The sequence below is a fragment of the Macaca nemestrina genome, chromosome 11 (assembly GCF_043159975.1).
Source record: "Macaca nemestrina isolate mMacNem1 chromosome 11, mMacNem.hap1, whole genome shotgun sequence".
Taxonomy (NCBI): Eukaryota; Metazoa; Chordata; class Mammalia; order Primates; family Cercopithecidae; genus Macaca; species Macaca nemestrina.
In genome coordinates this window covers 81,475,918-81,503,061 of record NC_092135.1, presented here as the reverse complement: position 1 = coordinate 81,503,061, position 27,144 = coordinate 81,475,918, and the positions used below count along the sequence as shown (strand labels likewise).

Genomic DNA, 27,144 nt, shown 5'->3' with positions numbered 1-27,144 from the left:
TTGCCACAAATTAGTAGCTGAAAACAAAAACTTATTATCTCACAGTTATATAAGTCAGAAATATGAACATAGCATGACTACATTCTCTATTTAGTGTCTCACTGGGCTGAAATGAAAGTATTTCTAGGTTTTCAGCTTTCTTTGGGGGATAAGGGCCCTCTTCTCCAAGCTCACCTACCCTTAGCAGAATTCATCACGTTGCCACTGTAAGACTGAGGTTTCTGTTTTATTGAGAGCTATGGGTTCAGAACTACTCTCAGCTCATCAAGCCCATCAACATTCCTTGCCATGTGACCTCCTCCATCTCTAAAGTAAGCAATAACATACTGAACTTCTCTGAATTCCTCTTCTGCAATCAACTGAAGAAAAGGCTTTGCTTTCAAAAGATTTATGTGATTAGGTCAGTTCCATCCAGACAGTCTTCCTATTAAGGTCAATTGATTTGGGGTTTTTATTATATCTGCAAAATCCCATCACAGTAGTACTCAGATCAGTGTTTAATTGCATAAGTGGGAAAAGACATGTGTGCCCCAGAGTCTGGGAATCCCACAGAGGCCACCACCTTAGAATTTTTCCTATCACAACCCTCCTCTCTGAAACAACTAAAACACGAGGTAAGATATATGAAACAATGGCTCTTATGTCACTGGTCACCAGGCAATGGTGGACAATGGCTACTAAAAGATGGGAAACAAATGAGGTGAATCCTACAATCACTGCAGTTTACTGCATGGAGATAAGTTTCCAGGCTATAGTACAAGGAGAAGAAACCAGTGATGGTTCAGCAGTCCCTCCAATAGAACTGAGAGTCTGTGAGACCAAAGGCAGAGTTCTGGAGAAGAGAGAGTGACACATTGAACTCCAGAGATCTGCAAAGGGTCCCTTTAATGTCTTCAGCATAGCACTAATCAGCATATGCAAGTATAGGACTTAGGCTCGGTCAGGAGAATATCACTCGAAATGATTGAATGTATTTAAGGGATCATCTCCAGGATGTATACAAACCGGGAAGCAGTTTCTGATATTGGGATATGTCATAACTCGGACTATTGGTAGACTGAAGTATGTTGCTTTAGTCATGGGTTAATATTACCTAGACTAAGTTCAGTGCTAGTGTTTATATAACAAAGCTTAAAAGCATAAAAGGGTCAGACTGTTTCCAGTTAATTAACTGCTTCCCGGGATAAAACTTGAGTATTTATAGGAATACAAAAATATCTAGCACTCAAAAAGGTAAAAATGCATAATGTCTGGTATCCAAGAAAAATTTTCAGACATGGAAGGAATCAGAAAAATGTGACATATAATTATGACAAAGTCAATAGAAACATGACTCAGAAGTGGTACAGATAATAGAAGTATAGATGAAGACATGAAAATAAATTGTAGCTATATTCCATATGTCCAAGAATGTAGAGAAAGGTTATTGTGGAGAGATGTGGAAAATATAAAGAAGGCCAAAGTTGAATTTCCAGAGATTAAAAAAAAAAAAAACTAAGATGAAAAATACACTGAATAGGATTAATAGCAGATTAGACTGCAGAATAAAAGATTAATGAACTTGTAGACATGGCAATAGAAACTATCAATGAAAATCAGCAAAAAGACTGAAATTAATAATGGATCAACAAGCATGGGACAAATTTTATTTTATTACTTATTTATTTACTTTTTTTTTCTTTCTTTCTTTTTTTGAGACAGAGTCTCGCTCTGTCGCCCAGGCTGGAATGCAGTGGCGTGATCTCGGTTCACTGCAACCTCTGCCTGCCAGGTTCAAGCGATTCTCCTGCCTTGGCCTCCTGAGTAGCTGAAATTACAAGCATGTGCCACCACTCGCCACCACGCATGGCTAATTTTTTGAATTTTTAGGAGAGACAGGGTTTCATTGTGTTATCCAGGATGGTCTCAATCTCCTGACCTCATGATCCTCCCACCTCGGCCTCTGGAAGGGACAAAATTTAATTGCATTTCTATATAGTAATGATGAGGATTTTTGCTCCTTAGTTCAGCTAAAATCGGGGTTCTTGTCTAACAACCTGGAAAAATTAGGCACACAGAAACAGTGAAAAGTGAGGAAAGTGGAATGTATAAAAAAAAGCTCTCAGCGAAAGAAAAGGGGGTCAAGCTGTGTGTTCCTAGCTCACAGATTGAATACCAGGCCACCACACAGGCTGAAGAGGCCAATGTATCAAAGTATCCCCTCCTACCCTTCCCCACCCCCATGAGGCAAGAATTCCTGGTGACTCTACCCCATTCTCCCAGTGCACAGGCGAGCCACTCCACACTGATTTATTTCCTTTACTGTGCATGTGTTAAGGGACAGAATTTTTGACCTTGGGCATGTTTAAGCAAGCCCCTTGTGCACAATGAGCAGGGCAGAATTTGGCTGTCTTTTGTCTCTATCCGTAACAATGAAGAAATAGAACTTGAAATTTTAAAATACTATCTTACAATGGCATAAACACAAAATACCTGTGTACTGAAAAGCTTAAAGCACTGCTGAGATAAATAAGCAGATCTAAATAATGGATCTAAACATTTAAATTCACACACCTAATATTAGAATGTCGATTCGCCCCAAATTGGCATATATTTGTTCAATGTAATCCCAATGGAAATCCTATCAAATTTTTCAATAGAAATTGGCAAAGTACCTATAAAATTCATATAGAAATTCAAAGTGTCTAGGGTAGCAAAACATTGAAAAAGAAATTTGAAGGGTTTATGCTACTCAATTTTAAGACTTAATAAAAGCTATTCTAATCAATATAGTCTGGTATTTACCTAAGAATAGACAAGTAGTTCAATCTAACAGAACAGAGAGCACAGAATTAGAACCATACATTAAAATTTGACTAAGGAGCAAAGCAATTTAGTAAATAAATGATTGCCTTTTCAACAATATGTATGTCAGAACAACTGGATATTTACATGCAAAAACATCAATTCATGCTTCTCACTATATAAAAAAATTAACTCCAATGATTTACACAACTTAACATAAACCATAAAACTATAAATCTTTTATGAGAAAACCTAAGAGAAAATCTTCATAATTTTGAGTTAAGCAAATATTTCGTAGCTATAACAACAAAATCATGAACCATTAAAGAGTAAATAGGTAAATGGAGAGCTATTTATGACAAACTCATAGCCAATATCATGCTGAAAGGGCAAAAGCTGGAAGCATTCCCTTTGAGAACTGGCACAAGACAAGGATGTCCTCTCTCACCGCTCCTATTCAACATAGTATTGGAAGTTCTGGTCAGGGCAATCAATCAAGAGAAAGAAACAAAGCATAGTCAAATAGAGAGGAAGTCAAATTGTCTCTGTTTTCAGATGACATGATTGTATATTTAGAAAACCCCATCACCTCAGCCCCAAAAAGTCTCAGGATCCAAAATCAATGTGCGGAAACCACAAGCATTCCTATACAGCAATAATAGACTAACAGCCAAATCATGAATGAACTCCCCTTCACAATTGCTACAAAGAAAATAAAACACCTAGGAATACAACTTACAAAGGATGTGAAGGATCTCTTCAAGAACTACAAACCACTGCTCAAGGAAATAAGAGGGTACAAATGAAAAAAAAATCCATTCTCATGGATAGGAAGAATCAATATTGTGAAAATGGTCATACTGCCCAAAGTGGTTTATAGATTCAATGCTATTCCCATCAAGCTGCCATGGACTTTCCTCACAGAATTAGGAAAAAACTACTTTAAACTTCATATGAAACAAAAAAAGAGCCCACATAGCCAAGACAATCCTAAGCAAAAAGAACAAAACTGGAGGCATCATGCTACCTGACCTCAAACTATACTACAAGGCTATAGTAACCAAACAGCTATCTGTCCTAATGTTTGGTACTGGTATCAGAACAGATATATAGACCAACAGGACAGAACAGAGGCCTCAGAAGTACATCTACAACCATCTCATCTTTGACAAACCTGTCAAAAACAAGCGGATGGATTAAAGACATAAACATAAGACCTCAACCATAAAAACCCTAGAAGAAAACCTAGGCAATACCATTCAGGACGTAGGCATGGGCATAGACTTCATGAGTAAAACACCTAAAGGAATGGCAACAAAAGCCAAAATTGACAAGTGGGATGTAATTAAACTAAAGAGTTTCTGCACAGCAAAAGAAACTATCATCAGAGTGAACAGACAACCTATAGAATGGGAGAAAATTTTTGCAATCTATCTATCTGACAAAGGTCTAATATCCATAATCTACAAAGAACTTAAATTTACAAGAAAAAAAAAACAACCCCATCAAAAAGTGGGTGAAGGATATGATTAAACACGTCTCAAAAGAAGACATTTATGCAACCAATAAACATGAAAACTCACCATCAATGGTCATCAGAGAAATTCAAATCAAAACCACAATGAGATACCATCTCATGCCATTTAGAGTGGCGATCATTAAAAAGTGAGGAAATAACAGACGTCGGAGGGGATGTGGAAAAATAGGAATGTTTTTACTCTATCTGTGGGAGTATAAATTAGTTCAACCATTGTGGAACACAGTGTGGCGATTCCTCAAGGATCTAGAACCACAAATACCATTTGACCCAGCAATCCAATTACTGGGTATATACCCAAAGGATTATAAATCATTCTACTATAAAGACACATGCACATGTATATTTATGGCAGCACTATTCACAATAGCAAAGACTTGGAACCAGCCTAAATGCCTATCAATGATAGACTGGATAAAGAAAATGTGGCACATATATACAATGGAATACTATGCAGCCATAAAAGAAGAATGAGTTCATGTCTTTGCAGGGACATGAATGGAGCTAGATACCTCACTCTCGACAAACTAATACAGGAACAGAAAACCAACAACTGCATGTTCTCACTCATAAGTGGAAGTTGAACAATGAGAACACATGGACAGGGAGGGAAGCATCACACGCCAGGGCCTGTTGGAGGGTGAGGGGCAAGGGGATTGAAAACATTAGGACAAATAGCTAATGCATTTGGGGCTTAAAACCTAGATGACAGGTTGATGGGTAGGCAAACCACCATGGCACATGTATACCTATGTAATAAACCACATTCTACCCATGTATCCCAGAACTTACAATATAATTTTTTTAAAAATGCAAATTAAATGTCTCTTCTTTAAAAGCCACGTAAAAGAGAATGAAAAGACAACCCATAGACTGCACATCACATATTGGATGCTAGATTTGTATCCAGAATATATGTAAACAATGCTTAAAACTCAAAATGAAAAAAGTGACTCAATAAAAAGAATGGGCAAAATATTTGACACTTTACTAAGTATGTATGAATGGTGTGGTAGGCAGAACAGTGGCTTCCCAAAGAAATATGCATCCTACTCCCCAGAAAATATGAATATGCTACCTTATGTGGCAAAGTAGAATTAAGATAGTAAATGTAATTTTGTTACCAGAAGTTAAAATGGGAAGATTAGCATCAGTTATCCAAGTTAGCCCCATATAATAATCACAGGGCTTTTTGTTTGTTTGTTTGTTTTTTGAGATGGAGTCTCACTTTGTTACTCAGGCTGGAGTGTAATAGCGTGATCTCGGCTCATTGCAACCTCTGTCTCCTGGGTTCACACGATTCTCCTCTCTCAACCTCTCAAGTAGGTAGGACTACAGGCACACACCACCATGCCTGGCTAATTTTTTGTATTTTTAGTAGAGATGGGGTTTCACCATATTGGTCAGGCTGGTCTCGAACCCCTGACCTCAGGTGATCCACCTGCCTCGGCCTCCCAAAGTGCTGGGATTGCAATCATAAGCCACCCTGCCCAGCTCTCACAGGGTTCTTAAATATGTAAATGGGAGGCAAAAGAATCAATGTTAGAGAGATACAACATGAAAATGGCTTGTCTGGATTTATTGACTTTGAAACTGGAGAAAGGGGCCATGAACCAGGGAATATGGGCAGTCTCTAAAGACTGAAGAGGCAAAACAGAGTGATATGATTTGGCTCTGTGTCCCCACCCATATCTCATGCCAAATTGTAATCCCCAGTGTTAAGGCCTGGTGGGAAGTGATTCGATCATGGGGGGTGGACTTCCCACTTCCTGTTGTTGTGATAGTGAGTGAGTTCTCACAAGATCTGCTTGTTTAAGAGCCCCCTTTCTCTCTCTGTTATTTTTGCTACAGTCATTTAGGATGTTCCTGCTTCCCCATTGCCTTCCACCATGATTGTAAGTTTCCTGAGGCCTCCCCAGCCATGCTTTCTGTACAGCCTGTTAACTGTGAGCTAGTTAACCCTCTTTCCTTTATAAATTACCCAGTCTGAGGTCTTTCTTTTCTTTTCTTTTTCTTTTTTTTTTTTTTTCAGATGGAGTTTTGCTCTTGTCACCTAGGCTGGAGTGCAGTGGTGCGTGTAACCTCCGCCTCCTGGGTTCAAGCAATTCTCCTGCCTCAGCCTCCCTAGTAGCTGGGATTACATGCACCCACCACCATGCCTGACTAATTTTTGCATTTTTTTTTTTTTTTTTTTTAGTAAACACAGGGTTTCACCATGTTTGACAGGCTGGTCTTGAACTCCTGACCTCAGGTGTTCTGCCCCCCTCAGCCTCCCAAAGTGCTGGGATTACAGGCATGAGCCACCGTGCCCAGCTCAATCTGAGGTATTTCTTTATAGCAATGCGAGAATGGACTAACACACAGAGTGACTCCTAGAGCCTCCAGAAAGAAATGCATCCCTGCAGAGCTCTCTTTCTAGAGAAATTTCTCTCGTCATTCTCTCCTGTTCAGTGTTCAAGCCTCCTCTTGTATACTGTCAAAGTGGCTAATGGGAAGTGTTTTAAGCCAGTAGCTTCATGGTAGTTTGGCATAGCAGCAATAGGAAGCTAATGCAGATGGCAAATAAGTGCATGGATAGTTGTTCAACGTCATTGGTCATCAGGCAAACACAAACTAAAGCTACAGTGAAACACCATTAAACTAAATTTTAGAATGATTAAAATTAAAAATATTGATCATTCCAAGTTTGTGTGATGACGTAGGGGAACTGAAACTCTTAAACACTTCTGGTGGAAGTATACAATTTTGCAACCATTTTGGAAAACTCGTTTCTTGACAATTTAATAATGCATCTACTATATGACCTATCTAATTTGTAGGTATTGACATAAGTCAGATAAAACCCTGTCTATATAAGGATCTGTACACAAATTTTTATACTACTGTTATTCATATTAGTCCCAAACTAGAAACATTCCAATTGTCCATTCACTGGGAAATGTACAAACACCATGTGGTGTGTTTATAATAATGAACTATTTAGCAATAAAAATAAATGAGATATATATGGTACACATAAATAAACCACAGAAAAGTTATGGTAAATGAAAGAAGCCAGACTAAAATTAGTAGCCACTGTATTATTCCAATTACATGAAACTCTAGAAAACAAATCAATCAACAGTGACAGAAAAACAATCAGTAGTTGCCTGAAGACAAGAGTGGGGAATGACAAGACAAAGGAGGATTACAGAGGGACTCAAGGAACTATTAGGGTATTGTGGACACGGTTGTAAGAAAACTTGATTGTGGTAATGGTTCTATGGTATATATATGTCAACGCCTATCCAATCACACACATTCATTCACATTCATTATGTGCAGCTTGTTAGTCTTCAAAAAGCTTTAAAAAATATAAAAGTGAGAATTCTTCCATTACTTTTGTTGAGACTCTAAGGATTGAAGCTAAAAAGTTTAACTTATCCCACATTTCAAAGACAGGTATTAGACCATGTATAGTCAACTGCTTTGTGTCCTAAACTTGACTGGCCACTTTCCATTAGTCACTTTGACAATACACAAGGGGAGGCTAGAACACTGAGCAGGAGAGACTGATGAACAAAATTTCTCTAGAAAGAGAGAGAGCTCTGCTACTATTTTGTTTCCCCATCTTATATGGTTGAAGGATGCTTTAAGTTTATCTTAAACCAGTGAGCAGCAAGTAAGAGACCCTTACCAAAAAGCACCCACCTGACCTATGATCTCTGGAAGCTGGGGAAGGCAGAGACTAGGACATGGTCTGTGGATTAAAGAAGGCCAAAGCTGAAAGACTATTCACTTGCCTGAAGACAGAGCAGGGAAAGAAGACCACAATGTGGGAACTACATTCCAGAAATGCCAGGAAACGTGCCTATTTCTCTCATCTACACATGAGCCACACAGACAGGAGATGGCCGTGAGTTGTCCTCGAAAGGGATACTGATTACCTGGATCACCTGCCGGATGATGTGATACCAAAAGAGATCATCTGCTGTGGGGTGAATTTCCACAAGTCTAGAAATGAAGCAAGCTTGTTCACAGACAGCCGAAGGAGGCAACTCCATTCCAGCTAACTGAAATCAAAGAATCTTTTAATGGGGGATCACTCCTCATTGCTAAATGGAACCCATAAAAGCACTCTGAAGAGGAAAAGTCAACACTGGGCACCTTCCTGATAAAGGTACCAATATCAGATTACAACAGTGTCAGTCAACTATACGTTTCTGCCTCATCCTCTTTTTCTTTTCCTATCATAACATTGAAGAAAGAGTGGCAGAGGGGCAAGTGGGGAAGGAGAAGTAGAAGGTATGGTGGAAAAATGATGATGAAGCCAACTTCGTGCTGTGTCCAAGAATGCTAGCTGTTTCCCCAAATTGATTATCTCCTTAAGAGACAATAAATTACATAATTTTCAGTGGACAAATGGCAATCCCCCCACTATTTCTTGGTCCCCCTGTACTTCTGAGAGGCCATGTGATCAAATTTTGGCTTGATGTAAGTAGTAATATCATCTATGACTTCCGAAATGTTTGCTTTAACTAAAAGGGACAGCACAGTCTTCATCTCTTTCCTTCTGCTAGGGAAAATATGGATGTGATGCCCTGAGTGCTTTCAGGCATACTGAAGTTGAAGTGGATGTCACATGGTGTCAAGAATAATGGACAAGCTAGTATAAGGAGCCTGAGTCACTGATGACAGAGTGGTACCAGCCTCCCAGACCTGGACTTTACATGAAGAAGGAAGAAACTTCTATCTGTTTTAAGGTACTGGAAGTTTAATTATGCACATCTTAATCTAATATTGATATATGTGCCTTCATCAAGAGAGTTTTCACAATTTGAGACAGTACTGAGCTGGGGAAGAAGGGAAGTTCTGATTTGGGTAATAGTGAAACTGTATTTTCTACGTAAATGGACTTAACACCTCTAAAATGAGACTCAAGCCACTAATGGACTTAATACCTCAATGAGACTCTAGTTCGCTAATATCTGAGAGTGACTGGAAGAATAGCCTTGTGATCTATCTCTGAGGGGTGCAGATGGGGGATTCATTGATAGACAAAGAAAAGCAGTAAAGTAAAAACAAAATAAGTTGCACGTATTTGTTCCCTTTCTTTTAGGGCTAACTCATTCAATGAATTGGTTACACATTTTTTTTCCTAATTGACTGATCAACACGTTATTATGTGTATGAACTCAGTTTAATATACTCATGATACATACTACCTCGAATTGCTCAGAGGAATCTTTAACCATTGTTAAAATATTGCTTATTAGATATAAAGATATTAATGTTGGAGCCTTAGTAATTAAATATAATTGTAATAACTAATAAGAGCTATAATTATTTTCAACTTTGTCACAAAGAATCTTTATACAATATTTGTTCTTCCACTATTTAGGGTGTTATAAGGAGATCTTACATTGTATTGGATATACTTATAGTTCAGCTTTCCATTGAACCTATATTAGTTTTTTTTTTAACATAACCATATTTGAACACATACTGGAAGACAAATGTGTTCCCCGCCCCAATACCTCCTTCTGTATTTGGCGTCTTGCACAATTATAAGACAGATATCCCTTGAGAGACACTATGGTTTTCAATTGCCCTTGAAAGAGAACATTTCTTCTCATAAGCAATTGTAGAAAGGAGCCTCTCATTACACCTCAGTTTCAGCTGTTTTGAAGGATGATTACCTCTTTCTTCTGGTGCTCAGATATTAACCTTGGTTGCCCTTGAAAGAACCTGTTCCTTCTGTCAATGGTTTTACCATCCTGATTTGCTTTTCAAAGGGAATTTTATGCATCCTATATCAACTATATTTTGTCAGGCCATTCCAAATACTTTCCAAATTTGACAGCCATTTTTTTTGCATGTGTTTTAGTAATAACTGGACCAAAATATTAATTTTTAAAAAATTTATCTGTCATTTTCCTTCATCTTCTTTTTTTCTTGCAATTATAAATGGTGCTGCCACGAGCTTTCTTTACTCACAAAAGAATTATGCATTAAAAAGTGTCCATGCTATTTACTTGAAGTAAATACTGAAAAATAGAATAACAGCATATGCCACTAACATTTATTGATTCTTACTATCTATAAGGCTGTATGTTAAGTCTTAATTAAAACACATTTTCTGTTTTAATCTTCATGACGAGGTAGTGCTGTTAATGTTTTGAACACATGAAAGAACTGAGGCACAGAGATATTAAATATATTGTCCATGGTCATGCAGAAAGTGATATAGTCAGAATTTGAACATAGACTTTCTTCTTTTAGTGACCTTGAGACAAACGGTTGTGAGGAGTTATTATTCTAAAATGTAAATCTAACCATATTACTCACCAATGATGTTTTACAGGTAAATGATGCCAGTATAAACCTGACTTAAAGAAATGTTCTCAATGTGACTATAACCTATATTTTCAATCCTCACCCAATCTGTTTCTGTCACACACAAATCATCATCTTACACCAGAAGTGTAGAACCACTTTGCTGTCCAGGTTATATTCTCTTATGACTGTACTTTGGTATGTGGGGATCCATCCATGCTTAATCCCTTTGTGTATGTTAGCCACCTGCAACCATTTCACTCTTTCTTTAATATGTCATTTGTGAAGACTTTCTCAGTCTCCACTACTGGAAAGAATTAATTGTATCCTCTAGAGTGGGGCGAGACTGCTACTGTGGCACAATGTTTTGAAAATATTGTCATAAAAAAGAATGTTAGGATGGTATCTGGAGTAAAAGGTAGGGATAAGGAAAATATATTTTTTAATATGGGGGATATTTCAACATATTTAAATGTTTATGGGACAGTTCCTGTAAAGAGAGAGGCTAAAATGGGAATTATCCTTAGTGAGTGGCATGTAAGAAGATGTGAGGAGATGGGATCCAGAGTAATGAGAAGAATTTGCCTTAGAGAGGTTCCCTGGGAAGAAAGATGCTATTTTAAGATCAGGAAAAAAGAGCATCCAGGTAGGTATGTCTTTTCGGGACCTGAGAGTCAAAAGAGTACCTAATTTTCTGTGAAGGAAGAATCGATGCCACTGAAAGTCAGTGAAGTCTTGTAGAGTCAGAGGGAGAAAAAGAGAATGAACAAGTAGCTCAAATCTTAATTCCAATTATGCATTTTAAAAGTCTTTGTGTTTGCAAAGAGTATATCACATGTAAAATATGGAGAAGTGGAAACAGAGCTAAACATTTAAAGGGGCTGCAGGGATAATGTTCCATCATCACTTAATTAGTAACATCTCCACAACACAAATAATGAAATGAATTGAATGTGTAGAACAAAGGGGAATAAGGATGCAGGCCAGCTTTCCCCTAAAGAGTTTTGTCTAGCTATGTCTGGTTATGTTGTTTGTCTCATAGAATATATATTTTTTCTCTTTAACGTGCAGATCTTAATAACATCAGTCATTTGTAGCTTTCACAACAATAGAAGGTCTAAGTGCTGAAACAATAGGAAGTCTAAGATATTAATTGTTGCTTTATCAAATGTGTGATCAGCTTTTCTCTAAAAATGAACTCTAACAAGAGATAATCAAATGACAGGGACTGTTTCTTTAGTCCTTGCAATCCCATTTTAGTTCTCTGCGTATGATCAACAAATTCTGGTTGAAATGCTTTTCATGAAATCTGCAGTTCTTACTATTTTCTAACTTACTCTTCTCTCTGTGTAGAGAGAACAATGAAATTTCAGTGACTCTTATGAGCAATTCTTTGATTTTCATTTTGTTCTGCTAGGATCACTAGGATGGCAGTTCAAAGCATTGTTTTCCCCATGCTAGAGGGTCTGTTCTCTTACTTAGGTAATTTAGGGAATTGTTTAGTTGTTTAAATTCATTCAAACAATGGCCAGTTCTGATATCAAAACATTTATTTTTGTTACTCTTTGCTTGAAATAAGAAATTCAAAGCTCTGAAAATGGTACACACAGAGCAACACTTTCCCAGGGAGAGATTAACATAGCAAGAGATTCCTCCGAACTGTAATCTACTACTTTTCAAATGAATGTCAAGTTATGCTGGCCAGTGCATTCAAATGCTTTAATCACTTCATCTATTCTGTTCTCTGCTTTCAAAAACTAAAGTACAATTCCTAATGTTTGCTTCATTGTCATACTGTCACCAAGGATACCTGACGCAAAGATTCTCAGCACTGTAGGATTACAACAAAAGGTTATAGATCTTCATTACTGACTTCAGTACAGACAATCATTACAGAACTCTAGAGCACTGAATATTTTGGTGCCTAAGATTCTTTAAGGTGGTTATCTTAGATGATGTTTACCTTCTCTGTGTAGTGTATATAAGAAACTGTGAAGATTTCCACAAGTCATTACAAATCAACCCTTAAATTGTCAGTGTCTGTGGTATTATATCTAGCAAGTGGAGTTTCACTGGTTCATATCAGTACTTGGAACATATAAGAATGTTATTTTTAAAAACATAGTATTTCTTTTTTTAACTTTAAAGTTCAGTGATACAAGTGCAGGTTTGTTACACAGGTAAACTTGTGTCATGGGGGTTTGTTGTAGAGATTATTTCATCACCCAGGTATGAAGCCTAGTACCCATTAGTTATTTTTCCTGATCCTCTCCCTTCTTCCACCCACCAATCTCCAAAAGGCCCCAGTGTGTATTATTCCCCTCTATGTGTCCATGTGTTCTCATGATTTAGCTTCTACTTATTAGTGAGAACATGTGGTATTTGATCTTCTGTTCCTGTGTTAGTTCACTAGGATAATGGTCTCTAGCTCCATTCATGTCCCTGAAAAGGGCATGACCTCATTCTTTTTTATTACTGCATAGTATTCCATGGTGTATAGGTACCACATTTTCTTTATCCAGTCTATCATTCATGGGCATTTAGGTTGGTTCCATGTCTTTGCTATTGTAAGTAGTGTTGCAATGAACATACATGTGCATGTGTTTGCATAACAGAATGATTTATATTCCTTTGGGTATATACCCAGTAATGAGATTGCTGTGTTGAATGGTATTTCTGTCTTTAGGTCTTTGAGGAAATACTGTCTTTCACAATGGTTGAACTAATTTACACTCCCACCAACAGTGTATAAACATTCATTTTTTTCTCTAAAAATAATATTTCTATTTACCTTCTTAATTGTTTTTTCTCTACTTCAACTTTCTAGCTAAAATTGAATGCAAAGAATTCAAAGTTCCACCATCTATTCATATACCATATGTTAGTTTGACCAGTAAAAAGATAAACCAAGGCCCTGCTTTAAGAAATGAATGAATTATTCACTAACCTGAACAGGAAATTGGAACTTTTTGATCTTCAGCATGTGTCAGATTATGGCATAGAGAGGTAGTCAGGGTGATCAAACTCTGCAATTACACAGAATTTCATTAAAATCAAGTAAGTCCAAAAAGGCCATATGATGAAAATGTGAATTTAAAGCCAGAGAGTTTGATATTACTTACTCTTCATTTTTACATCTTATTGCTTTATCTATTATGAACAATAATTTATGCAGTCCTCTATTACTTTTAATTATTGTTGCTGATGTTTCTTTTATTCATGGCCAATAATAGTACAATATTTAGTAAGTATAATTTATAGACTTGCTTCCAGGGCATCTTGAATATTCTGTAGAAAAAAACCTCTACCAATATATTCCCAAACTAAAAATTATGTAAAATTTAATTCCATATCTACTAGTTAAGGATTTTTTTCAGATTAATTCTATAAACTATACAACATTTCATTGTTTTTACATGGCCTGTTGATTTTTATATTCTCTGAATTAGTACGTCACATTTAAAAATATATACTTGCATAGAAGATCTAATTTTTCACCTAATGCAAATTGAGTACATATTAAACAATTTTGTGCGAAAAGGCACCTTACTTGCAAGAACCTCACAGCTCGATAGGGGAGACAGGCACAAAATCTGAAAAATTGCAATGTACAAAAGTATTGCATATTTTAAAATAACTAAAATAGTGGAATTGAAGTGTTCCTAAAACAAATGAATGATAAAAGCTTCAGGTGATGGATATCTCAGTTATCCTGTTTTGATCATTACACATTTTATGCCCATAATAAAATTTCTTATGTACCCCATAAATATATACAAATATTATGTACCCATACTATTTAAATTTTTTTAAGACAGAGAAAAATAAGTGATAGGTCAAAAATATAAAAATAAAGCAAGAACACAGAATGAAGCAATGAATTCTATCCCGGAAGACTGGGAAGATGGTGTTGGAGAGGTGAACGTTGAAGAAATGGAAAGCTTTCATTTCTTCACAACCAAAGCTTCCATTTCTTCATACAGCAATCCCATTACTGGGCATATACCCAAAGTAATATAACTCATTCTATTATAAATACACCTGCGTGTGTGTTTGCATTGCAGTGCTATTCACAATAGCAAAGACATGGAATCAACCTAAATACCTATCAGTGATAGACTGGATAAGAAAATGTGGTTTTACAGTGAGCCAAGATCATGCCACTGGACTCCAGCCTAGTGACAGAGCCAAGACTCCATCTCAAAAAGTGGTTTTTTAAAAAAGATAGTGTAATAGTCTGTTTTCACACTGTTGATAAAGACATACCCAAGACTGGGCAATTTGCAAAAGAAAGGTTTAACGGACTTACAGTTCCACAGGGCTAGGGAGGCCTCATAATCATGGCAGAAGGCAAGGAGGAGCAAGTCACATCTTCCATGGATGGCCACAAGCAAAGAGAAAGAACTTGAGCTGGAACATCCACCTTATAAAATCATCGTATCTCATGAGACTTATTCACTGTCATTAAAACAACATGGAAAAGGCCTGCCCCCATAATTCAATAACCTCCCACTGACTCCCTCCCACAACGTACAGAAATTTAAGATAAGATTTGGGTGGGGACACAGCCAAACCACATCATTCTGCCACTGGCCCCTCCCAAATCTCATGTCTTCACATTTCAAGACCAACCATGCCTTCCCAACAGTCCCCCAAAGTCTTAACTCATTTCAGCATTAACTCAAAAGTCCCTAGTTCAACATCTCATCTGAGACAAGGCAAGTCCCTTCCAGTTATGAGCCTGTAAAGTGAAAAGCAAGTTAATTACTTCCTGGATACAATGAGGGTACAGGGGTTGGATAAATGCTATTCCAAATGGGAGAAATTGGCCAAAACAAGTCTATAGGCCCCATGCAAGTCTGAAATCCATCAGGGAAATCAAATCTTAAAGTTCCAAAATTAGTCTTCTTAGGCTTAGTGTCTCACATCCAGGTCATGCTGATGCAAGAGGTGAGTTCCATGGTCTTGGGCGGCTCTACCCTTGTAGCTTTGCAGAGTACAGCCTCCTTCCTGGTTGCTTTCATGGGCTGGCATTGGGTGTCTGCAGTTTTTCTAAGTGCACAATGCAAGTTGTCTAGAAGTCGGTGGTCCTCTTCTCACAGTTCTACTAGGTGGTGCCCCAGTAGGGACTCTGTGCAGGGGCTCCAGTCTCACATTTCCCATCCACACTGCCCTAGCAGTGGTTCTCCACGAGGGCCCTTCCTCTGCAGCAAACTTCTGCCTGGGCATCCAGGGGGTTCCCATACATCCTCTGAAATCTAGGCAGAGGTTCCCAAACCCCAGTTCTTAACTTCTGTGCACTCACAGGCTCAACACCACATGGAAGCTGCCAAAGCTTGAGGTAGCGCCCAATGAAGCCACAGCCTGAGCTCCACATTGACCTGTTTCAGCCATGGCTGGAGGGGCTGGGATGCAGGGCACCAAGTCCCTAGCCTGCACACAGTTCAGAGACCCTGGGCTGGCCCACAAACCACTTTTTCTTCCTAGGCTTCAGGGCCTGTGATGGAGGGGCTGCTGTGAAGGCCTTTGAAATGCCCTGGAGACATTTTCCCCATTGTCTTGGGGATTAACATTCAGCTCCCTGTTATGCAAATTTCTGTTGCTAGCTTGAATTTATCCTCAGAAAATGGGATTTTATTTTCTATCACATTGTTAGGCTGCAATTTTTTTGAACTTTTAGGTTCTGTTTCCCTCTTAAAACTGAATGCCTTTAGCAGCACCTAAGTTGCCTCTTGAATACTTTGCTGCTTAGAAATTTCTTCCACCAGATACCCCAAATCATCTCTCTCAAGTTCAAAGTTCCACAAATCTCTAGGGCAGCGATAAAATGCTGCCAGTCTCTTTGCTTCAATGTAAGAAGAGTCACCTTTGCTCTAGTTCCCAACAAGTTCCTCATTTTCATCTGAGACCACCTCAGCCTGGACTTTATTGTCTATATTTCTATCAGCATTTTGGGCAAATCCATTCAACAAGTCTCTGGGAAGTTCCAAACTTTCCCACATTTTCCTGTCTTCTTCTGAGCCCTCCAAATTTTTCCAACCTTTGCCTGTTACACAGTTCCAACATTGCTTCTACATTTTCAGGTAACTTTTCAGCAATGCCCCACTCTACTGGTACCAATTTACTGTATAGCCTGTTTTCATGTGACTGATAAAGACATACCCAAGACTGGGCAATTTACAAAAGAAAGAGGGATTTAATGCACTTACAGTTCCATGTAGCTAGGGAGGCCTCACAATCACGGCAGAAGGCAAAGAGGAGCAAATCATGTCTTACATGATAGGCAGCAGGCAGAAAGAGAGCTTGTGCAGGGAATTCCCCCTTATAAAACCATCAGCTCTCATGAGACTTATACACTATCACAAGAAAAGCACAGGAGAGACCTGACCCCATGATTCAATTACCTCCCACCAGGTCCCTCCCACAACACATGGGAATTCAAGATGAAATTTGGGTGGGGACACAACCAAACCTTATCAGATACTGTAAAACTTAAGATAATTCTAGAAAGGCAGTAGTATGTGCAAACATATAAAGGTAGATAAAATTTTCTACCTGGTCAGGAAGGTAACTTTTACCCTGGTGTCAGAGGATATTACCAGCTCACAGTCTATTTCAGGGATGAAGAGTTGATTCCATGCCCAGTAAGTGACAAAAAATACCTACAAAAACTATAACCATTAGGCCGGGCACAGTGGCTCAAGCCTGTAATCCCAGCACTTTGGGAGGCCAAGGTGGGTGGATCATGAGGTCAGGAGATCGAGACCATCCTGGCTAACACGGTGAAACCCCATCTCCACTAAAAAATACAAAAATATTAGCTGGGCATGGTGGCAGGCGCCTGTAGTCCCAGCTACTCGGGAGGCTGAGGCAGGAGAATGGCATGAACCTGGGAAGCAGAGTTTGCAGTGAGCCGAGATCGCACCACTGCACTCTAGCCTGGGTGATGGAGAGAGACTCTGTCTCAAAAAAAAAAAAAAAAAAAAAAAAAAAAACAAACCTACAACCACTAGCCTTACTACTGATTGTTTTTTTGATGGAAATTTCTTCTACTTTGTAATCAATTTTTTTAATTTTCCTGTCTACATAGGATTGTGTTTGAGGCTTGACAAAGGTAAGCATGCTAATATATACATCTTAGAGAAATCACATTTCACTATGATAAGCTCAAATGATTTATTTTTCAAAAATGTTACCAAAGTCATCTGGATGGGGTATGGTAAATGGGACTAGCTTCTGAAGTCTCTTCAGTGCTTTTTCACCCAAGGTGCGCTCAGGATGATTATGATATTCTACCTGGGCAGGTGAAGATCTTGCTAGATTGTAGGAAGCCCCTAATGGTAGCTTAATAAACCTCTTATAACTATGGCACCCTAAAATTCCAAAGTATATATCCTGTAACTGACAAAACTGCCTTTCATAAGCTATATATCTATATCTAACAACTGTGATCTTGATATCATGTTTTACTTTGTTACCAGGAAATCAAACATGTTCTTTTATTTTTGTTTAGTGATAAGATGATCAACAATAGTTCAGGTATACATTCTACCAGGCTAGAAATTCCTGGAGAAGGACTATACCTTTGCACGTAGTTCAGGTAGAAAAGTCCTGGAGACGTCTCTAGTTAGGTTGGCTGGGGTCAATGTAATGAATAGCCCTTGCTGGCTCCCACTCTTCTGGTCCAGGTGAGAAGAGTAAGGTGAGCCCTATGTAAATCTAATCACATGGAATGGAATTCCTATAGAAAGAAGAATTTGAATAATAGGAAAAAAACCTGTGTGTGTGCACGCGTGTGTGTATTTAAACTGGTGGTGGCAGGCTGGAACCAAAAAAAGGCAAATACCCACAATAGTCATCAATACTGTTTGCTTTTGTAAATATTATTTTATTGTTTCATTGTTGACATATTTTCACTATTGTAAATGCACCGAAGTTGGTTCTCAAAGCAAAAAAAAAAAAAAACAAAAACAAAAAAAGTAGTGCAATAAAGATACTTCTGTCTTCCCATTGTATATTTTTCCCATTATAAAAATAGAATAATACCTGTCTGTTCTACTAAGATTTTTTTTTTTTAAACATAGCACTAATTGTGTGTAGCAAATAAATTTGTTCCCTTAATCTGGCAGACATTAAGCCACTCCACAACTCTATAAGTAAGATTGACTAATTACCTAATACTTTTTAAATTGTCTCTGAGACCTTTGCTTCAGGTTTTTTCTTTACCTGTCCACTGATGTCTGCTAATATTAATTAGATCGTAACCACTAAATTAATATAGAGTAAAGAAAAATAAAGTGCATAAATAAGATATATAAATGACATTGCCTTTCTACATATTTTATGTTGTTTTAATCTCAGGCAATGATCTAAAATATTCTTCAAAAGAAAGTGGCTGTATAGCAGTAGAAGCTTTTACTCAAATATTGTAAAGGTTTAATGATTTCAGTAAATCATCATTAATCTTGCTAATGAAATTTCTGCACTTTAAGTGGTAATTGACAATTTTTTTAGCTCAATAATGTTTTCATAATTTACCTGTTTTTAACCTGCCCTTCATATTTTTATGCTGCAATGGAATATATTATTTATATAAATCATTTTCTCTTTTTAAAAAGAGTATTAAGGTCATCTGTACTCTCTGGGTGGAATACATGTATCTACTATGCTCAGTTTATTTAAATCTTAGTCTTTTACATTTTAATAATGCTAGTTATTATAGTTTTTCCATTCTAATCCCGAAATATTTGCCGGAGACAATTTTGAATCTGATTTCTATATGTAAATTCATAGCCAATGAATGATTGATTAATTACATTGTTACTATGTTTACTTAATTGACATTTCTCTTAGTTTATGGTGTTTCTCGTTAGAGTTTTCATTTAAGTGGAAACGATCCTGTCAATGGATTTTAAGAAAAAAATTTAAGCCACCAAACTAATCTTATTCCTTTCATTATATAGTTAGAGGAAATTATTTAAGGAATAGTTATGGTTATTTTTTCTTTTTGTCAGTATACTTAGCACATACTATAAATGTTGCAAAAATTATAATCAAAATTTGTCTTTTTTTGTTGTTGTTAAATATTATGGGTATTGTTTATAATTAATGCATTAGTCAGAGATTTCTTTTCCTTCAACATGGCCCATAAAAAATTAACCAAATATTTCAACAGAAGCATTTCTAAAATAGCTTGATGGCAGTTAACTACTCATTTATTAAAAATAATTGGATACTAAAAGTTGAACTGCACAGATTTTCCTAACTCTGCTTAGTCCGACTTGTTATTTTTTTCTGCTTCATCAGAACATAATCATTCTGCAAAGTTAGTCAAGTCTGGCAGGCTTTTCATCTTAAGTAAAAAGGTAGAAAAGATAAAAAGAAAAATAAGAGGCATATCATCTTAATGGAAGCTGGTTATTAAGAGAAAATGTTCCTTTTTGGGGCCTCGGTTGCAACATGGTATGAAGGGCTCTCAAATCTCTTATGCCTAGAACTTAACAGAGGGATGTTGCCACTATTTAGAACAGCATGAACAAGGTTTAGGATTTCTTCTGGTTGGTGTCTAACGAAATGAACACTAGGGGCATTGACAAAATGCTATGACCTAGGAAAGTTGATATCCCCTTTCAGCTGACCTGGAGATGGTTTGCAAGTGAAGATGCAAACTAGATGATTCTTTTGGTAGAAAGGAATCATTGGTTACTCATATATTCATGAAAGTAGATAGAGAACTAAGTGGTTTGTGGGGTTGCTGCATAAGAAAAGGAATTTAGAAAACAGTTTATTGGACTCCTCTGTGCATGAACGCAGAATAAAGCATCACACATGCACACAAAACCAAGAAACAATAACAAAAATCCGAAAAGTTTGACTTCTTCTGATTAGATAAATAATTAGGTGTAAAGTCTAGCCTCCTTACCTTCCTGCAAGGTTTAAAGATCTTGCATCTCACAATCGTTCATTCACATTTCAAGATATTTGCATAAGATTGGTTAATCATTTCCACTTAGTTGGCTACAGAAGCTAGTTCTTATTGTATTTGTTCCATTTGATGTTAATTAGTAGATTGGTAAACTCATTTATTTTAAAAAAGATAGTTATGATTTTTAATTTGCTAATCATTTTCTTCCATGTAGTAGATTTTCCTTTGTCCCAAACAAAAATACATATTAATACATCTAATTTTATGATTTTTTATTTCTACTGTCTGCCAAAGAGTTTATCATTTTTAGGCACAAAAGTCATAGTTACCAAATATTATTGTTAATACTCTTATATTAAAATATTGGCAAATACTCTGAAGAATAACAAATGAAGTCGCTTGAGACCTTAAAGGGTTCTCAAGAGTCTGATGTTTTTAGCTAATCAAATATGTGAACTGGTAAATTAATCTTATTGTACCACTTTTTGAACAGTCCCCAAATTTCTGATATTCAGCCAGTTGGCCAATTAATTTGTTACTCCAAGTTCACAATATCTTAGCTGAGTGATCTACTGGAAAATACTTGCTTTATTAGGGCATTTGTTTTAATAGAGGCCATTAACTTGAATGTATCGGTACAAAATCAGATTGAAAAGTGCTAATATGGCATTTTAAAATATCTATTTCACAAATACTGGTTGAAGCCATGATCAGATCTCATGTTGCCTTTTGCCATTGTCCCTCACCTGGCCTCCCATCTTACACATTTGTTCCCGTCTAATCCATTTGTGAAATAAATATAGAGCTCTTTAAAAACAGAAAACAGATCATGGCACATCACAATTTGAAAGTCCTTTAAGGGATTCCTATAATGTTTATAATACAAGTCAGACTCCTTACTTCAGTTTTGCATGGTCTGACTGGCCACCGACCAACTCTCAAGTGCTCTCTTCTAGTGCTCACTCTCACACACATGAGGCTACAGCCTCACCAGCCTTTTTTCAGTCCCTCTAGCCTGCTGCTTCTCTCCTATCCTGGGATCTGAACACTTAACATTCTCTGTCATTGTGATTTTCATTAGCGTTCACAGGATTGGGCTCTTCTCATCCTTAGATTTAATTGTTTAATTGTTTACCTTCTATGAGGTACCTTGGGTTACATTGGTGCCTGTCCATCCAATGAATAACAGGTTACTTGCTCCCTTCAGTTATCTTCCATCATGATACTCTGAGATTTTCCATCATGGTACCTGTCACAAATTATAATTAGGATTATAGTTTTTAATATGTTTCATGCCTATTTCCATCACTTTCAGCAGCTTAGGGGTCAGGGACTATGCCAGGTTTTTTTTTTTTTTGTTCACTATGGTGTTACTAAAACATGAACTACAGATATGATTTGAGTACATATTTTATTACATAATAAGTTTTACAAACAAATTTCTTCAAAACTTCTTTATTTTACATATAGGTTTCCTACACATATCTGCTCTTGGAACCACCTTTTCAATGAAAAACTCAAGGGATTAATGTTTCTTTGTTTACTCATAGCTTTTCTAAATGGAGATGATTCCCCAAGTGATCCTCTAGCTATATCCCACATACATTGCAATGTTTATTGACTTAAGTAATCAAGTTTTCTTTTCTTTTCTTTTTTTTTTTTTTTTGCCTTATTGGTGCTCTGAGAACAACATAGTTGCTATGGGTAAATATAACAGAAGAATAACATGACATTTCTCATTTACAAATTCGCTTTAGTGATCAGAAATACCTGTGTAAAATCATCGGAAAAGCAGGCACTGTTACCTAGAAATATGTAAATTTATTAATACTATGGTGAATTTATAAATATATGAAATCCATTCTCTTATACAGGATGTTAAGTCACAAAACAGACACAAATTGGAGTCTGTCATTATCAACAAAAATACTTGTATTTACTCTCAATATTTTTTATATACTGTTTTTTGCATTTATAGGCATGTATGTATATGTATTAATATATATGCATGGTGTCATTTCCTCAGCCCCATTTTCTACTTAGTAAAAAAATGATGCCTTGTTAAAGTTTCTATGTGTGAGGAATAGTAGATAGCTTAGAAAACTTTAAAAATGTATTGCGACTTACCTCATATGTGCAGAAAATATGTATATTTTAAAATAAAAATAGTAAAATGAAAAAATATGTATCCACTACTCAGTTTAAGAAATCAGATATTAGCAGTACTATATATATAGATCAATGGTTATCTAATATTTTAGTATCAGAACACTTTGTACTCCAAAAATCATGGACAAGCACAAGGAGCTTTTGTTTAGGTAGGTTGTATCTATTGATGTTTAAAATGTAAGGCATTATAACTGGAGAATTTTTTAAACATTTAATAATTTAGAAATAATAAACTTATATGTTACAGTATATGAAATAACTTTTCCAAAACAAAATGTTTTAGTGACATGGCTTTGTATTTTTATAATCCTCTTTAATATCTGGTAAATATCTGGCAGATTTTTTTATATTGCTTCTACTCAACCTGTTATAATATGTTATTAATACTATGGTTGAAATATATGAAGAAATCCATACTTACATAGACATAACTGGAAAAGAGTGGAATATTTTGAAATAATCATGGATATTTTCAATACTATATCAAAATTCTACTTACTAGTGGTAGCTTCTTAAAGGTTTGTTTGCAATGTGGGACTTGAAATTTTCACACACCCTTTTGTTAAAACTCACCTGTTTTGCACTTTGAATGAATCTCTTACCCATGTATAATTTGTAAACTTTATGAATTAGTCATTTGGGAAATAGGGGTTCACTGAGTTATATAATGAGACCACAAAAGTAAAATGTACCAATAACATCTTATTACTAAGATACTTTGGATTTAACAGACTTCCTGAAAATGTATCAGGGACCCTAAGGGGGTCCACAGACCACACTTCGAGAACTGCTGTTTTAAATGCCTTCTGTGTGTCTCACGTCAATCATTTGTTGCTTCCTCTTGCCCAGAGGTAAGCATTATGATTTTGTATTAATAACTTTTTTAATCTGTGATGTTTGTCACTGTTATCCTAAAACCTCCCATATTGTTTAGTTTTTCTCATTTCTGAAACACATATGCCCATAAGTATTCTTCTGTAGCTACTTTCATGTAATATTAAAATATTGATGATCTTAAAGTTCTTCAGTAGTACCAATTATATCCTATTTTGAATTATTTTAGAATAAATCTTAGTATCTGGTTCTATCTGAATTTTTTCCAAAAAGATGGTCTTTCTTATGTCAATCGTGAAATGGATAAGGCTTCCTTTATGGGATGCCATATGCAGTAAATTTTTTAAAGTGTTTGGTGATTGAAAAAAATGCATATTCTTACATTTTGGTATATTCTAAATATATGTCCATTCAATCAAACCTTGTGTTGTATTCTATTCAAATCTCCTTTATTTTTCAGATTTCTGTCTGCTTGGTTGGTGTATCAATTATTGAGAGAAATTTGATAGATTTTCCAACTGTGATGATGGATTTGTCAATTTCTTGTCTTTGGTCATTTTTCACTTTATATACTTTGTATACTTATATTAAAGCATACAAATTTTGAATTATAACAATCTAATGATGTCTTTATCTTTTATATTTTGTTCGTCTTTAGTCTATTTTGTCAATTATCAACATAGTCATTCTAATTCACTTTTTATTAGAATTTTTTTGGTGTATGTATATTTTCTTTCGGTGACTTTAATGCTCTTAATATACTTCTGTTTTAGGAGTTTCTGTTATAATTAACATATCCTTGCATGTTTTTCCCTTTGTTTCTCTAAGCAATAAAAATCTTTATTTTGTGGACCTTTTAGTCTTTTTGCATTCATTTATTTATATTTATATTCAGGGCCTTATTATGGGCTTTCTATTTGTCCTTTTCATAAAAGGAGGGAGCGCTTCCCCTCCTTTTATGGTATAATTTGGACTGACTGAGGATTTCTGCTTTTTCTTTTCTCACTCTACCTCTCTATGAGTTAGAAATTTTTGTGTCTTTGTCTATAGTTCAGATGGTACTAGCTGTTAATATGCATACTTAAAAATCTAAAGTTAATCAATAGCTTTACTTTCTTCTCAAATAAGAAAAGCAACATAACAATGTCAATCTATTTTAATCTCATAATTTATAAATTATTTTTTATAGTCAACACTTATTCAAATGTACCTATACATTTGCCACTTTCACTGCTTACCATTAATTCTGTCTTCAAACCTCCATCTGGCATCATTATCCTCTACCTGAAATATATTACCTTAGAATTTTATTTCTACTAGCAATGGCATTAAAATTTTTATTTATTTTTTGGTCATAAATATTTAAATTTTGTCTTTGTTTCTGAAAGGTAGTTTGTTAGGTGTGAAATTTTAGCATGGCAGAATAATACTTTTCAGCCCACTTATATTATTCCACTGCCTTCTGCTTTGTATTTTATATTGTGAACTCCTAGGTCTGTCTAATTGCCACTCACTTGACTTGTCTCTGGCACCTTTTAATAATGTTTCTTGTTTTTCATTTTCATAGTTTCACTATGATCTTTATGGGTGTAGATTTGTTTTTACTTACCCTGTTGGGAATTCATTAGGCCTCCTAGATCAAAAGAGTGTTATCTTTCAATAATTCTGGATAATTCTACATATTATTCCTGCTATACTGCTTCTTCCCTTTTTCTCTATCATATGTTTAATTCCTCTTAATCTCCCTTTCACACCTTCCTTTCTTCATATACTGCATTTTCTACAATTTATCTTCCAAATCACTATCTGCTTTTTATCTCTCCATCGACAGTTTAATTTTGAATATTTTATTTCTTAATATTCATACCTTGTATTTTGTTATTTTATGAATCTGGTTGGACATTTTTAATATTTTTATGACTTAAGGGTCTATTTTCAAAAATAAGAGTTATTTTATGCTCTCTGATAATTCTAACATATAAAATCTTTGCAACTCAGAGTCTTTTTTTTTTTTTTGGTTGTTTCTGCCAGCTTTCATTTACAGTATCTTGTTTCTGTGTGTTTTATTTCTGACACTGAATTTTCTACCTGTGAGCATCATTTAAATTAAACTGCATTCCGCTAAAGGAGATTTTTGTTTGTTGGTAGCACTGGGGGTGCTACCAATCCATAGCCACTTTAAGTTCTCCCTTTGAAGGTTGCTGTTTTTTTCTTTCCCCAGTCCAAACAAGTGCTGTCTATTCAGATTCAAAATTTGTATGTGGACCAGTTTGCAGTTATAAATTCTTAGGAGAAGAATTTTATCCGCTCAGTACAAAGTCAGGACTGGAAAATTTCCTCATTGTCTAAATTTTATGAGTGGGTTTTATATTTTAGTTGTCATTCACTCTTGCTCTATATGTAGCCTTTTAGGTTTCAAGCTTTATGTTGGAGGTCCCCTCAAAGATGTTCTACTTGGACAGGCCAAAGGTTTAACATATACCCTGAGTCTCTGGATCTTGGCAGAAAACATGAAGGACAATATTAGCATTGACATCTGATGACTTTTCAGAGTACCTTTATGAATTTCGGTTTTGGACTCTTCAGTTTCCCTATTTTCATGCAAAATAAGCAATACATTTAAAATGTATTTTATCCAACATTTTTTTAAATAAATTTATTTATTATTATTATACTTTAAGTTGTAGGGTACATGTGCATAACGTGCAGGTTTGTTACATATGTATACTTGTGCCTTGTTGGTGTGCTGCACCCATCAACTCGTCATTTACATCAGGTATAACTCCCAATGCAACCCCTCCCCCCTCCCCCCCCCTCCCCATGATGGGCCCCGGTGTGTGATGTTCCCCTTCCTGAGTCCAAGTGATCTCATTGTTCAGTTCCCACCTATGAGTGAGAACATGCGGTGTTTGGTTTTCTGTTCTTGTGATAGTTTGCTAAGAATGATGGTTTCCAGCTGCATCCATGTCCCTACAAAGGACACAAACTCATCCTTTTTTATGGCTGCATAGTATTCCATGGTGTATATGTGCCACATTTTCTTAATCCAATCTGTCACTGATGGACATTTGGGTTGATTCCAAGTCTTTGCTATTGTGAATAGTGCCGCAATAAACATACGTGTGCATGTGTCTTTATAGCAGCATAATTTATAATCCTTTGGGTAGTACCATTCAGGACATAGGCATGGGCAAAGACTTCATGTCTAAAACACCAAAAGCAACGGCAGCAAAAGCCAAAATTGACAAATGGGATCTAATTAAACTAAAGAGCTTCTGCACAGCAAAAGAAACTACCATCAGAGTGAACAGGCAACCTACAGAATGGGAGAAAATTTTTGCAATCTACTCATCTGACAAAGGGCTAATATCCAGAACCTACAAAGAACTCAAACAAATTTACAAGAAAAAAACAAACAACCCCATCAAAAAGTGGGCAAAGGATATGAACAGACATTTCTCAAAAGAAGACATTCATACAGCCAACAGACACATGAAAAAATGCTCATCATCACTGGCCATCAGAGAAATGCAAATCAAAACCACAATGAGATACCATCTCACACCAGTTAGAATGGCGA

General features: G+C 36.1%; 1 long non-coding RNA gene across 1 annotated transcript; it reads right to left on the bottom strand.

Annotated features, from left to right (window-relative positions):
* Positions 1-12,264: 12,264 nt before the first annotated feature.
* LOC139357169 (uncharacterized) lies at positions 12,265-21,968 on the bottom strand. Its single transcript, XR_011609907.1, has 3 exons — positions 21,697-21,968; positions 14,946-15,007; positions 12,265-13,662 (listed from the first exon to the last, which is right to left on the bottom strand). It is a non-coding gene; the product is annotated as an uncharacterized lncRNA (long non-coding RNA).
* Between the last annotated feature and the right edge of the window lie 5,176 nt (positions 21,969-27,144).